Source organism: Pogona vitticeps, chromosome 1, assembly GCF_051106095.1.
Source record: "Pogona vitticeps strain Pit_001003342236 chromosome 1, PviZW2.1, whole genome shotgun sequence".
Lineage (NCBI taxonomy): Eukaryota > Metazoa > Chordata > Lepidosauria > Squamata > Agamidae > Pogona > Pogona vitticeps.
The window spans coordinates 128,329,812-128,344,248 of NC_135783.1; the positions used below are offsets into that span (position 1 = coordinate 128,329,812).

Genomic DNA, 14,437 nt, shown 5'->3' on the forward strand with positions numbered 1-14,437 from the left:
CTACCTACCTACCTACCTACCTACCTACCTACCTACCTACCTACCTACCTACCTACCTACCTACCTACCTACCTTGTCTCCCTCCCCACCCAGGTGTGAGGCAGCGCTTCACGGGGCGAGGATGAGGACCCAAGAGAACCTTTCCTTCCACCCGATCCACACTCAGTGCTCCCCTAAAGGAGAAGGCGAGATGTGGCAGGTAGAAAGAGCTGGATCATCTGGCGGCAGCGGCAGCACCGGATCTACTGCTAGCACTGCGTTTGGCTTGCTCCAGCGCTCCCCTACCGCCCCCTTCTGTTCTTTCACCCCCACACTGCCCCTTTTCGTTCTACCGCCCCCCTGAAAAATGAAATCGCCCCCTGGGGGGCATTATTGCCCACGTTAAGAACCACTGAATTAGGACACACAGAGACTCATGGAGAAAAGAAGCGATCATCATGAAAATAGCTGTCAGTCACTGACTCGTCGATTTGTCTTACACCATGGTCTGGGCCACCCCCAAATGCCATGATCGCTCATGCCTGTTCTGTCCCTTGGGAACTGCAACCATTCCCATGATTCCCACCCTCCCCAAATTTTCTTACAAAAAGTGGAGGGGTGCACTAAAACGTTCACTGAACACTCTGACCAGAAATGGGTTTTTTTTAAAATAAAAATGAAGGTGGAGGTGGGAAAACTCTAAAAACATTTTAAATGCCCCCCCCCCCCACTATTGGACTCAAATACAGTTTTTTTTTCCAAAAAGCAAAATATGAAGGGCTGATGGTGCATTGGTGACCCATGGGTTTTCCTCCTCTGGTGTGCACAGGAGAATGTGGGGTGTTCCAGGGTACAACACAGTTCATGTGCATGGGGCGCACGCAGGAACCACAGCTTTCCATTGCATCTAAACTGCCCCCTTTTATTTATCAGGTTGACTGGCAACCAAACCTGGAAGCAATAAATATTCTGCTTATGTAATATTTTTTATGCCTTATTTCAAGTTGAATTTTGAATTATTTATGCAGTCTTTATTTTGTATACATCTGATACATCATTTTTATAAGCCTTATTAAAATGTATTGCTCATACGCCAACAGAATACTTATATTGACAGTGACAGTGCACCTTACATTATTTTACGCAAGAGCTCAAGAAGACTTTTAGATATCCCCCTAAATGTGTATTGAAGGTGACACAGCACTAGACAGAAGCATAAGGCAGGTAACAGGCTGGGGGCAGACTTAACATTAAGGGCCCCTCTAGATACAAAGGTAGAGTTGTCTACATTCTTTACCACCATTTGGGAAATGAAGTATCAGCTATGTTCTATTCGATGGTCCATTTTACAGTGTGTGGAGAACATTCACTAGTACCTCTGTAGGGGTGGGGGCAAGTAGCCACACTACTACATTTTATTTTCAGGGTTGTCTAGAAAAATTAATAACTAGAGGAAGTTTAAAATTAGTCTGCATCTTTTCATAAAAGTACTCCCACTGTTAAAATGTTTTAAAGTTGTTTTTAATCTTGGTTTTAATCTTGATATATGTTTAATTGTTTTTAATATGATATTTATATAGTATTTTTAAAGTGTTGATTGTTTTATAGTTTTAGTTGCTGTGTGTTGCCTTGGGTCCCCTATGGAAAGAAAAGCAGTACATACATACATACATACATACATACATACATACATACATACATACATACATACATACATACATACATACATACATACATACATACATACATACATACATACATACATACATACTGAGTTTCCCCGAAAATAAGACAGGGTCTTATATTAATTTTTGCTCCAAAAATGCATTAGGACTTATTTTCAGGGATAGTTTATTTTTTTCATGTACAACAATCTACCTGTACAGTCATGTCATCTTCTGGTTGCTGCACAATGGTGGAGGGCGGGGTTTCACTTAACTGGGGTAGGGGTTATATTACGAGCATCCTCGAAAATCATACTAGGGCTTATTTTCAGGTTAGGTCTTATTTTCGGGGAAACAGGGTACACACACACACACACACACACACACACACACACACACACACACACACACACACCAACTATATTAATAATCTTTTTTAAAATTGACCCTGTTTCTACCTCTTTCTATCCTCTTTTTGCCTCTTTAAGAGCAGTCTTGTGTACAAAAATTAAGCACATGGCATTCCTCATCAATTAACCTTGATTATTAAGGATAGTATTACCCATCTAATTTCTGTCTATCAGTTTGCTATTGAAACCAAAGGCACAGGGTCAGGTGAAGGTACCATCCTAATCTGAAGACATTTTGACTACGTTAAAAATGCAGGAAGCATGGTGACATCTAGAGTGACACAAAACTCATATATCTATGCAAATATTGTTTGCTTAAAGGTAAAGGTAAAGGTTCCCCTTGACATTTTCAGTCCAGTCATGTCTGATCTAGGGGGCGGTGCACATCCCGTTTTCAAGCCGTAAAGCAAGCGCTTGTCTGAAGACAGTTTCCGTTGCCATGTGGCCAGCGTGACTAGGGAATGCCGTTTTACCTTCCCACTGAGGCGGTATCTATTTATCTACTTGCATTTGCATGCTTTCGAACTGCTAGGTTGGTGAGGCACTGGGACAAAGCGACGGGAGCTCACTCCGTCGGGTGGATTCGATCTTACGATTGCTGGTCTTCTGACCTTGCAGCACAGAGGCTTCTGCGGTTTAGCCCACAGCACCACCACGTCCCTCTTTTAAGAATTCATTGTTTGCTTAAGAATGCCAAAATTCCCTGGTTGTGGCTAATTGACACTCAACCAGCCAATAGCTTAAAGAAGAAAGGATAACTACATGAGAAAAACCCACATTACCGATCACGCAAGTTCAGTCACACTGTGCAGTCCTGTGGAATCACACAAAGAAAAAAAATGACACCTCCATTGCTATGGCTTGATTTCAGGGATATTTCCACATAAATGTGCTTGAGATCAGACAAGGAGAAAAGGAAGACATATAAAGAGATAGGATTGAACACTGCAAGATAACTACCTTAGTACATGCACTCGTAATTTCTAGATTAGACTACTGTAACACGCTCTACATGGACTACTGTAACACGCTCTACATGGGGCTTCCTTTGAAGCTGATGCGGAAACTTCAAGTGGTGCAGAATACGGCGGCCAGACTCCTTACCGGAGTGAGAAAATACCAACATATCTCTCCTACTCTGGCCATGCTGCACTGGCTGCCCATCCGTTTCCGCATTGACTTCAAAGTGTTAATGCTTACATATAAAGCCCTAAATGGTTTAGGACCTCGATACTTGGCGGAACGCTTACTCCCAACTAGTTCTACCCATGTCACCCGCGCGAGCCAGGAGGTGAGGCTGAGGAGCCTGACGCTGAGGGAGGCCCAGAAAGAAAGAACTAGAAACCGGGCTTTCTTGGCGGTGGCTCCTTGTCTCTGGAATAACCTACCTCCAGAGATTCGCGCTGCACCCTCGCTGGGTACTTTTAAGAACCAACTAAAAACATGGATGTATAGGTAGGCCTTCCCTTCCAATTAGTTCCTATCCTCTTTCCTTTTTTTCCTCTTTATTTGATTTATTTTTATTTTTCCCATCTTATAGAATCATTTAATTAATTAATTGTTATAATTTTTTTAGAACTTGTTATCCTTATGTTGTAAGCCGCCTAGAGTGGTCGAAATGACTAGATAGGCGGGGTGTAAATACAATAAATAAATAAATAAATAAAAATAAAATAAGATAGGCTAATACACAAGAAGATCCTTTCCATGAACCATGTGCTGGAACATGGATTATGCAATTCAAATGCTACAGAAGAAGACTAATTCAGAACCATCAGCAGAAGCCAAAAGCAGCTCAGCAGGCTCATTCAAAGTGAAGATTGAGAACACCTAGGAATTACTATGACAATAAGACCAAACTATTAACAGTTTATTGTATTACAAACTGTTGCCTACAGCTATTGCACGGGTCCCTCTCAACAAGATTGACCTGGGATACAGAATTACAGCCATGATTATGTCCCTGTGTGTTGGCTAACAGCAGTAATTTCTTCACACATCATCTTTTAGCCAGCTGTTTCAAAGGAAATTCTGCCATTCCATGCTAAGTTCAAATGATTGCTTCTTGTATACTATAATCTCAGTAACAGGAACTCGTCCATTAAAATGGTATTGAGTGGGTGCACTATGGAAGACCAGCAACTATAATATTTACTGTTCAGCTTGGTAATGCTGAATTCACTCTACACTCTGAGGCAATACAGAGTGAATTCAAATGGGCCTTGACTGTGGGGGAATGACACCGAGGAAGGGTTAGTGAGGGTCCATTTGGAGTGGATAGAAAGGAGTAGTAGAATTTTGCTGAGCCGCATTCTTAAAAGGTTTATTTTATATGCAGGAAGGGTAGAGCATTTCATTAAACCTGAATGCCATCCACATGAAAATGAAAATTCTATTTTACATCCAAGCAGTAAACAGAAAGCACTGCTCGTAAGATATTCCACAGGATACAAAAAAACGGAAGGAACCCTGACATCATCAAATGAGCACTATCTTTTCTTTCTCATTTCTTTCCCTTTTTTTTCTTGTATAATTGTGTGCTGTCAAATCACTTTCATTTGCTTATGACTTATTATTTCAATTTGTATACTGCCCCATTAGTGTGAACACTCTCTGGGCAGTTCACAACATGTCAAACCACATTAAAATCAACACAAAATTACAATAAACAATAAATACCATAAAATAAATTAAACCCTTTTCCTAACTTTAAAATCTGCATTTAAATTGAACTAAGCAATTTTTAAAAAAAAAATTGGACATCTCGGGTCAGTGGTTAAAAGCACTGATAAAAGGCAACATTAAATACTTCTCTCTTTACTAATTTCCTAAAAACTCAGAGGGATACTGCTTGGTTCATCAACCACTTCTGGAAGCTTGCTCCAGAGAGAAAGGGGGCCACGACTGAGAAAACACAGTTTTTGGTGTTAGGTCTTTTAGCCTCTGAAGGTGTCACAATTTTTAACATCAAGGATTGTGAAGAGCAGGTGGGACAGGTAACTATTTTGGGGGAATGACTTTCCTACCCATATCGAGATACTGAAGTGTTCATAATCATGATGAGTACCTTGAACTGGGCATGGAAACTAAGAGGGAGCCAATGAAGGCATGCCAAGACTGAGGATATGTGTTCATATCTCCTGTACCTGTGATCACTTGGGCAGTCATATTTTGGAATGGCTGAAGTTTCTCTTAACTTTTGACTCAACAGTGATCCTAATGGGCTTTTCCATGTATGTGAGATGATCAAGGACCACTTTACCACTGTTACTGATTACCGCCATGTTTCCATAAGTGGACTGGAGTTTGAACCCAGGTCTCCCGAGTCTTAGTCTGATATTCTGTATTGATTCATTTGAAATGTGGTGCTGGAGGAGAGCTTGGCAGATTCCCTGGACTGCCAGAAAGACAAACAAGTGGGTCCTAGATCAAATCAAGTCTGAGCTATTTCTGAAGGCAACAATGTCAAAATTGAGTCTGTCCTACTTTTGGCACATGATAAGGCAGAATTCTCTGGAAAAGACAATAATGCTGGGAAAAACTGAAAGCAGCTGGAAGAGAGGAAGATTGAATATAAGATGGGTCAATCCAATAAGGAAAGCCACAGGCTTGGGTGTGCAAGAGTGGAGTTGTTGAGAACAGGACATTTAGGAGGTCACACATTCATAGGGTCACCATGTGTTGGCATGTCAAAACAACAAATATTTGATAAAGAGTACCTCTCCAACATTGTTTTGGCTGACCTGCAGTATATAAAATGACACCACCCACACTCATTAGGGCTCTTTTAAGAATTCTAATTCGCAATATTCCAAACCTCCATTTCTGGTGTCAGAAACTCTCTGTATTCATAGAACATGCTAAGAAAAGTAAGCCATCAGCACATATTGTTCTGTTATGAAAGATCTTTGCTGCCTCTTCATTCCATACTGCTGCTATTCCCCACCCCCCAATACTCTTGCTACTCTCTCTAGGGGGAAAAATCCTATCAAGCAAATTCGATCGATAACAATCTTCTAAGACAGACATAGCCTGAGTTAAAAAAATATGCTGGATCAATGGAATGCACCCATGCTGCTCTTTGGATCTCAGCATCAATGAACTTGCTTGGAAGTTCTCTAGACCAGTTGGGGGCAAAATTAAGTCCAGCTTAACAGAGTTTTTGTAATAGATATCTGAGTAGAGCAGTGTGCAGTAGACACACAGGTAACTAAGGATCTCTACAGCATTGTTCTTATCCCAATTTCCCCCTAGGTTTGGGCAAACATATCAGTCAGTTTCATTCCAAACATGAAATAGACACATTCCATTTTTTTTCTTTTATATATTTCTTGTACAGCACATGAGACATACCTTTGCAGTACCTGGCAATTAATGCATGCATTTGCATTGCAATGGCTAAACTATGACAAAGAACCACGCTGGATAAGACTGTATGCATTAATGTTTGGCGTGAGGTTTTAATTTAGTGCATTGATGCCCCCCCCAAAAAAAATCATTTAAGTTCCACTCCCCTCTGGCATAGATTTTTTTTCTTGCTTTCTAATGTTCCCCAGCGTGCAGCAGCACATGATGTACCTCAAGAAAACGACAGCCCCATCCAGAACTTTGGTGGGCTATTCAAAAAGGTAGATTTGCATCAAGATTCTGTTTTGTGTGGGCTTTTCAAAGCACATGTGTGTGCCTGAGAAATGGGGTGGGCAGAAGATGCAAAGGAATGAAAGAAACTGTGAGCTGCAGTGAAGTGTGCACGTTCCAATTCTGGCATTAATTTGGGAAGGCAGCGCAGAAGAACAATAAAGGAGCAGAATGGGGGTGAATCTTCTTGTCACTGGAACAGAATAAAGATTTTGTTTCTTGCCCCAAAAATGCATGTTCTACTATTTCTTCAGTTATATAATATTACAAAATGGGATCTATTTTTAAAAATGCTGTATGTTGCATTTTTTGCATTTCCATTGTTGCCACATTCTACATCGTGGCTCCTTACTGGCAGTGGCTTGAATCTAGAGATGCCTTGGAAAAATGCAAAAGGCAGCTCTGCTTGTGTAATGGCCCCCTTATGAATTCTCCTGATTTCCTTGCACTTCTGCAGCAGACCGCTGACCTTGATGACATGCTATTTATTTATTTATGCATGCATGCATTCATGCATTCATGTATTTATTTATTTTTTTATATCCCCCCCTTTCATCCTTATAATGGGAAAAATATTTTAAGGGAAATGTTAAGACAGTTAAAAATACAATACATTTTAATATTCTTCAGAATCATAGAATAATGAAGTTGGAAGGGCCCTTATAAAGGCCATCAAGTCCAACCTGTGCAGGAATGCAAATCAAAGGATGTCTGCCGGGTGGTTGTCTAAATTTCTCTTGAATGCCTCCAGTGTTGGAGCACTCACCAACTCCTGAGGTAACTGGTTCCACTGTCATACTGCTCTAACAGTTATGAGTCTTTTCATGATCTTCAACTGAAATCTTGCTTCCTTTAACTAGAGCCCATTGTTGTGCGTCCAGCACTCTGAGATGATTGAGAACAGATCCTGCCCCTCCTCTGCATGACAACCTTTCAAGTCTTTGAGAAGGACTATCGCCTCTCCCCTCGGTTGCCTTTTCTCAAGGCTAAATTCCCAGTTTTTTCGGTCTTTCCTTATAGGGTTTGGTTTCCAGCCCCCTGATCCTCCTCATCGCCTTCCTCTGAACTCGTTCCAGTTTGTCAGCATCCTTCTTGAAGTATGGTGTCAAGAACTGGATACAGTACTCAAAATGAGACCTAACTAGTGCTGAATAGAGGAGAGCTAGTACCTTATGGGATCTGGAGATTATACTTCTGTTAATGCAGCCTAAAATAGCATTTGCTTGTTTTGAAGCTGCATCACACTGTTGGTTCACATTCAGCTTGTGACCTATGACAGTTCCAAGGTCCTTCTTGCTCATAGAATTGCTGAGCTAGGTAGCCCCTATCTTTGTGTGTTTGGTTTCTTTTCCCTAGGTTTTTTTGCACTCATCTCTGTTGAATTTCATTTTATTGTTTTTAGCCCAGTGCTCAAGCCTATCAAGATCATTATGAAAAACGGATCTCATACGTAAAACTATTGAATGAGAAATAATGTAAAACAGTTTGAAAGCATGTACAACATCCACTCCTCTTCTTGTGTGCGCACCTTAAGATAGCAACAGGGTTTGAGTGTATCAGTGAAGCTGAGAGCAATGTCATCAGAAGGCTAAACCTCACTGCAAGCCTGGACTCCTAGGAGGGTCAACCAACATGAAATAGTCACAGCTGAGACACCAGACAAAGATGCATCCAGGCTCTTCAAGGCAGCAGTAATAGCTGAATGTAACACTGGCAGAGGAGGCAATGGTGGTGACACTCAAGCTAACTTTTCTTAGTGCTGTGCAGAAAGTGTTAATGGTAAATCCCTGCTGAATTTTCCTACCATGAAAACCCTATGATGAGACTGTTCAAGTCGAAAGAAGAGATAGGGCTGGAAGATGAGATTCCAGCAGGAAGGAATTAGAAAAGGTCATCAAGTGCAAGGATGAGTCACTGGAGACCAGTTCCAAGATCATCCACGTTCTCGTATTTCCAATTACTATGCATGGGTGTGAAAGCTGGACAGTTAAGAAAGCTGATGGGGGAAATTTTGATTTGTTTGAAATGTGGTGTTAGAGCTGTGCAGACACCCTGGATTGCCAGAAAGGTGAACAAGTGGGTCCCAGAGTAAATTAAGTGTGAACCAGCTTTGGAGCCAAACATAATGAAACTAAAGGAATGAGGAAGACCAACTACAAGATGGATTGACTCCCTAAAGCAAGCCACATGCCTTAGGTTTGCAAGAGCTGAGCTGTTGAAGACAGGACATTTTGGAGATCATAGGGTTGCCGTAAGTCAGAGGTGACTTGGTGGCATAGAATAACAAAGAACCCACTCTTCCATGGCAGCCAGTTATGTAGTAAATCTTGCCCAAAGAAGAGGGTCCTTACCTGCAGGCAGAAGGATAGCAGGCAAGGACAAGCCTCACCTGCTATGGTAGGGAGACCCATAGCTTGAGTCCTCAGGAACAATCGGGAGGGTGGCAGGACTGAAAGAAAGCTTCCCTCCATCACTTTGACTGGAAGATCTTAAATCCTAGGAAGACTTGTAAGGGGAGATGTGGTAGCTGTGAAGCTATTGTGTTTTAGTTCTTCTGTAACCAGCTTCCCTCATCAGCCTAGCTGTGGCACCTTGGACCTGCTGAGTCTTCTAAACGCTTTCCAAAGGCACCCCCTAGACCACACAACAGCACTTCCAACTGGAGATCACAAAAGCATATCACGGTGTCCTGATCAGATATCTCCATCTATATGGGCCTAGCTGGTGCCGTAGTTTTAACCATGCAATTGCACTTGTGGCAGAAGGCTTGTCTGACATGTGGAGCTCTAGGGTAGGAGCCTGTGGCAGGACAGGACGGGTGGAGTCAGGACAACAGTTGGAGACTGAGAGAGAGAGTTTTTGTAGGTTAAGACAGAGATTGGAAAGTTGGTGTGTGTTAGAGAATAGATAAGAGACAAAAGTAATAGGAAATAGACAGTCATAAGATATTGTTACAGTGCTTAATGTGAATGAATACAAACAAGCAAATGTGTAATCCTATCCAAGTTGAATGACTGAACAATAAAAGAACATCTATTACTTTACTTCTGTGATTTACCAATCAAACAATAAATAAACTTGTTATGTTTGGCAGCCCTGGTCGAAGAAACATATTTGGTACAGTGTGGATAAAGATCCACTGGTGGCAGCGTGTAAAGGGAGTAAATAGTACATCGTGTCCGAAGGTGGACCTGTGTTTGAGGGAAAACAAACAGGGGACGCTGGGGGAATGCAACTGCACTCTTTGGACCACGGCTGAAAAAACTGAGCGTCTAGTGTTAGGGATGAAATGCAGAGCGCTTCCAGGTTTTAAACGCAGGCGGAATCTCCATTACGTGATGTGCCTTTTGACTGAGTAGGAGTAACTCTGTCTTGTCTGGATTAATTTCAGTTTACATGCTGTTACATAGTCCATTAAATAAATTGTCACATATATATTGTATTTTTTAAAAATTTCTGTTTAATGAATATGCATCTGTTCAGCTTTCTGTTGCTGGATTGTTGTTCGGTTTTGGTTTTGTCTAATGGAGTGGATCCATTTTATTTTTACTTTATGCAACGTGCCCGTTCCTGCTCTTTAAATGTTTATACACATACTGTATACACCTTAGATATCTTTTTTCATTTTTAGCATTTCCCTGTCATTTTTATGGCCCCGCTTTGTAGATATAATCCACCATAATTCCTTCAGCCTATTGCACAAGGTTTCAATATGGCTATCTATCTTTACTGTCTGTATGACAACACAGTTTCGATTTCTGGGGGGCCCCTGCAGTCGATTTCAGATGTGTCTCTTCTCTCTTTCCTTTCTTCCTTTCATGTTTTCAGTTATCAATGCCTGGTAGGATGGACAACCCCCCCCACCCGCATGCCTGCCTTTGTTTTTAATGATTTTTTTGGTTACGAGAACAATTTTGCTTATGCTTTTTCTGCACGAGAACCTAAAAATCACACACAGAGAGAGAGCTCTTTTATATGGCATTGATAAAATGCTTTTGCCTCCTTTTCACTTCAAACCTTTTTACAGTGTTTCCCCTGTTTTCCTGATTAGAAGCTATACTCAAAAATCTCAGTCTACTCCAAAAATATACAATACGGACCACCCCCACCCCCAACTCATTTACCACCACATTAAACTATATTTATATTGTATACTGTGTATGCACACTATATTTTGTGTCTCTGTATGTAAACATACCACATGCATTTTATTAAGTTTCTACATTGCTAGTGCTTCCTTTTTTCTTTTTCTTTCCCTCCCTCTCGAACAGGCACTGTTTCCAGTACCTTCTACTACCCACCTCCTCACTTCAGTTCTCTCTTTGCATTGGTGTACCTTTTTTTACCAAATTCCCACAGTATTTTTCCAAACAATTCTAAAAAAAAAAAAACTGCTACTCTGCAAATGGGGCTATCCTGCCTATGCTTTTCTATCTGGCAGTGCCTTGAATCTCCTCTTCCCTCTTTGTTCTTTCCTCAGAAGTACAACGTTTTCATCTTCCTTCGTTTTATAATTTTGATCTCTTTACCTATGACACTGTATATATTTTTTTTAAAAAACCGTGGGCTTTTGCCTGTCATGAATCATCCCTCCTCTGCACGCACTCAACCCCCCACCACCACCCCAGAAAGCTGCCTGTAGTTCAGTCTGTAACCTTCCTTCCTCCCTTCTCAAGAAGTCTATAATGGCTGTTAATAATGAACTGCGGTTTTTCAGACCAACTGTTTCTTTCAGCTCTCACAGAAAGTTTCCAACTGTCACTCCTTTCACTTGTGTTCCATTCAGCCTCCCTCTCTGCTTCACTCTGACCTTTTCTAAGGCTGGATCACTCTGCCCAGTCATCATTTATTTTGTCAATATTTTCGCTGTTCATAAAAACAACAATCACACAATTCAGCTGCCGGCACCTAAATGCTATCCCTTTTACAGTTCTTGGATATTCTCCTGCTCTGGTTGGTTGGTTGGTTGCTTGCTTGCTTGCTTGTTGACCACCCCAATTAGTGCAAGCACTACTCTGGACAGTTCACAGATTAGAAAACAAAAGCATGCCAGACAATTCCAGACCAGTTCTATAAGGCTGGAAGCAATCACTGAGTCTGTAGAACATTTCAGGAGGACCAACAAACACGACTATCTAAACCTCTTCCCCCCCCCCCACCGCCACATTGACCAACAAGCTATTATTTCAAATGCAAACATATAAACTCTTCAGATCAAGTATAACAATTATGCAAAACAAGCAAGCATATGATGTCATCATTTATCCTGATCACTATGTTGGGTTTTCATTTTCAAACAGTCTATTTTTTTAGGTATGTGGGAGCACTACATTAGTATATGTAAGCAGCAATCTCTATCTCCAAATGACACTGACCATTCCTGAGGTTTGGATCTCTTGCCTCTTCACTCTACTGACAACCAGGTTCTGAATCCAAAAAGGGATCCTTAGACAAATTATTAAGGCAACTTGAGCTGATCAATGACAGGTTGCATGGCAGTGTGGTCCACACCCAGGTCCCCTGGACTGTCATTATTTATACTGCTTTTGAGGAAATGTACACATTTCATAGAGTTTTACACTGCCTTTTTTCCTGGCCACTGGCCCACTGTCCTTTTCATGTTCTCCAAAGAAGTCTTGGCTCAGTAACACACTGCTGTAATAAGACCAGCACAAAACACTTATTTGTTTTCAATGTTATCTCAAAGTATTGCTTCTGGAGGACTGACTATCTGGTTGTGATTCTCAGGGTACTCAGACTTTACAAGAGTGCTTTAGCAGTTCATGTGGTTGGTGACAGCTGCCATTCCAATTTCTCAGACTGACTTGACCCAAAAGGCAGTTAGGATAGTGCAATAATGATAACTGTCATGCAAAAATTGATCAGCCACTAAGGACCCATCATTTCCTCCTCAAAAGAATACATTCTTCAACTACCAAAATGACCAAGTACCAATCCAATGTAAAATGGATTCATTAGTTCTCTCTTCAACAACAACAACAACAACAACAAAACTGACCAGACCTCTAAAATCATGGAAATTACCCAACTCCATTTTTGTGACAACTAAGACCATGAAATGGGGATGGGACTTCATCCACTGCTAGCTTTGATGTGTATACAACTGTAGAAACATCATATAATCATGTAAACATGTGCAGGTCGGGGGGGGGGACTAGTGAATCCTGTCTTACTACCTCTTCCATATATTAAGTATACCTCCGGGGGGGGGATTTGAAAGAGCTTATAATGCCCCTTGGATCAGTCACATAGATATTCCTATCAGATCTGACATATTTATCAGGTGGGACATTGCAAAGGACAAATGAAGCTAATCCAGGAAGGAGCATCCTCACTTATAACAGCCACACCCTCTTGCTTCTTTCATCTCTATTTCATCTCTCCTCCCCTGGTCACCTGATCAGAGAAGCTTCTGGTGCCATAGTTCAGTAAAGCTGGAAGCTTTTCTTTTCAAAGACTGACTCCCAATATTGCAGACCAGTTTTCTCTGAGCTGGATCTCTCTACACATTTTGAACTACAGTATAATGCCTGTCAACCTGAGCCAGCGAGGGTAATGTCCATGGGTGACAGGAATTGCCAGTCAAAACAGCCAGGAAGACCCGGATTGGATGAGATTGTTCTGGATACTGCAAGGTCCCTTTCCAAAAATATCAGAAGAAGCCCGGAGGAAGCGGGCAAAGTTAAACATTTTATTTAGAAGTATGCATACACTGAATGTAAATACAGTAGATGGTTCTCCCTTAGGAAATGAAACAAAAGTGACGCTAATAAAATATTTGCTGACAGAAAAATACTGACTCCAAAGGCCAGTGGAATCAATTATAATTTTAAAGATAACTCTAGTCAGCTCTTCAATGGGTAGACACAAAGTAACCCACAGCATCCTTAGTGAATTCATCATAAGTGAGCCTTTCCTCTTGTTAGCTAGTTATTGAACACAAAAGGAACATCTATAGCATTCTATCAGCCATAGCTGGCCATAAGACTCATTTGGATATAACGATTAAGGGACATACCATACTTGGGAAGCAGGCTCTACAGAAATGGACTTGAGGTAGGGCAAACTATGTCACTATTCCATGTGTATTTTTCAGAACAGTCAAACTGGCTGGATCCAAAGCTATTTGTGACCTAGTCTAGTGGCCAGATTCACTTCACCAACATCAGACTCAAGAAGGAGGTTCCTATTAAAAATCAATACAAAAATTCCCACCCATGCTCCACCTACCCCTAAGATTAGATTGTCCAGTTAAATTTCTGCAGTTATGAAATAGCCCATCAGAGCACCAAGGGAGAAGGCGCTGTTGTCTCCCTTCAGAAGCAGTCTATACACAATCAGCTGGGATGAGTTCAAACGCTTATTAAAATGTTCTTCCAAGCCTTTAGAGGCAACAAAGCCTTTCTGGAAATAAACCCTGTGACACCAATTAAGGCTTCTTGATTCCAATTTTAAACTGATTGCACAACGTATCAAGATGGCCAGCTTAACTACAGAAAGAATAAACTCCACTGCAAGCAGTAATTCTATTGATGAATGGGAACCATTTTATATCAGATAAAAGAACTCAACAGATAGGGCACCGGTGGAGGTTGAGGCTTGATCGGGAGTCGGGAGGCAGTCCGTCAGTGAACATGAACAGATTGACACAGCTTGCTATAACCATTATGTCCACGTTCTGATAATGCTCGCTAGTCAAATCTTGGCAAGCATCAACTACAACCA

The 14,437-nt window shown here is 41.2% G+C and overlaps 1 protein-coding gene and 1 long non-coding RNA gene across 9 annotated transcripts in view; both read right to left on the reverse strand.

Moving 5' to 3' along the window:
* The window catches only part of DLGAP2 (DLG associated protein 2), a 522,791-nt gene that overhangs the window by 347,735 nt on the left and 160,619 nt on the right, over positions 1–14,437 (reverse strand). The window lies entirely within an intron of this gene.
* The window catches only part of LOC144587647 (uncharacterized), a 35,708-nt gene that overhangs the window by 4,182 nt on the left and 17,089 nt on the right, over positions 1–14,437 (reverse strand). The window contains exon 1 of the long non-coding RNA XR_013542819.1: positions 1–14,437. This exon is cut by the window's right edge and continues 17,089 nt beyond it. This is a non-coding gene — a long non-coding RNA (uncharacterized LOC144587647).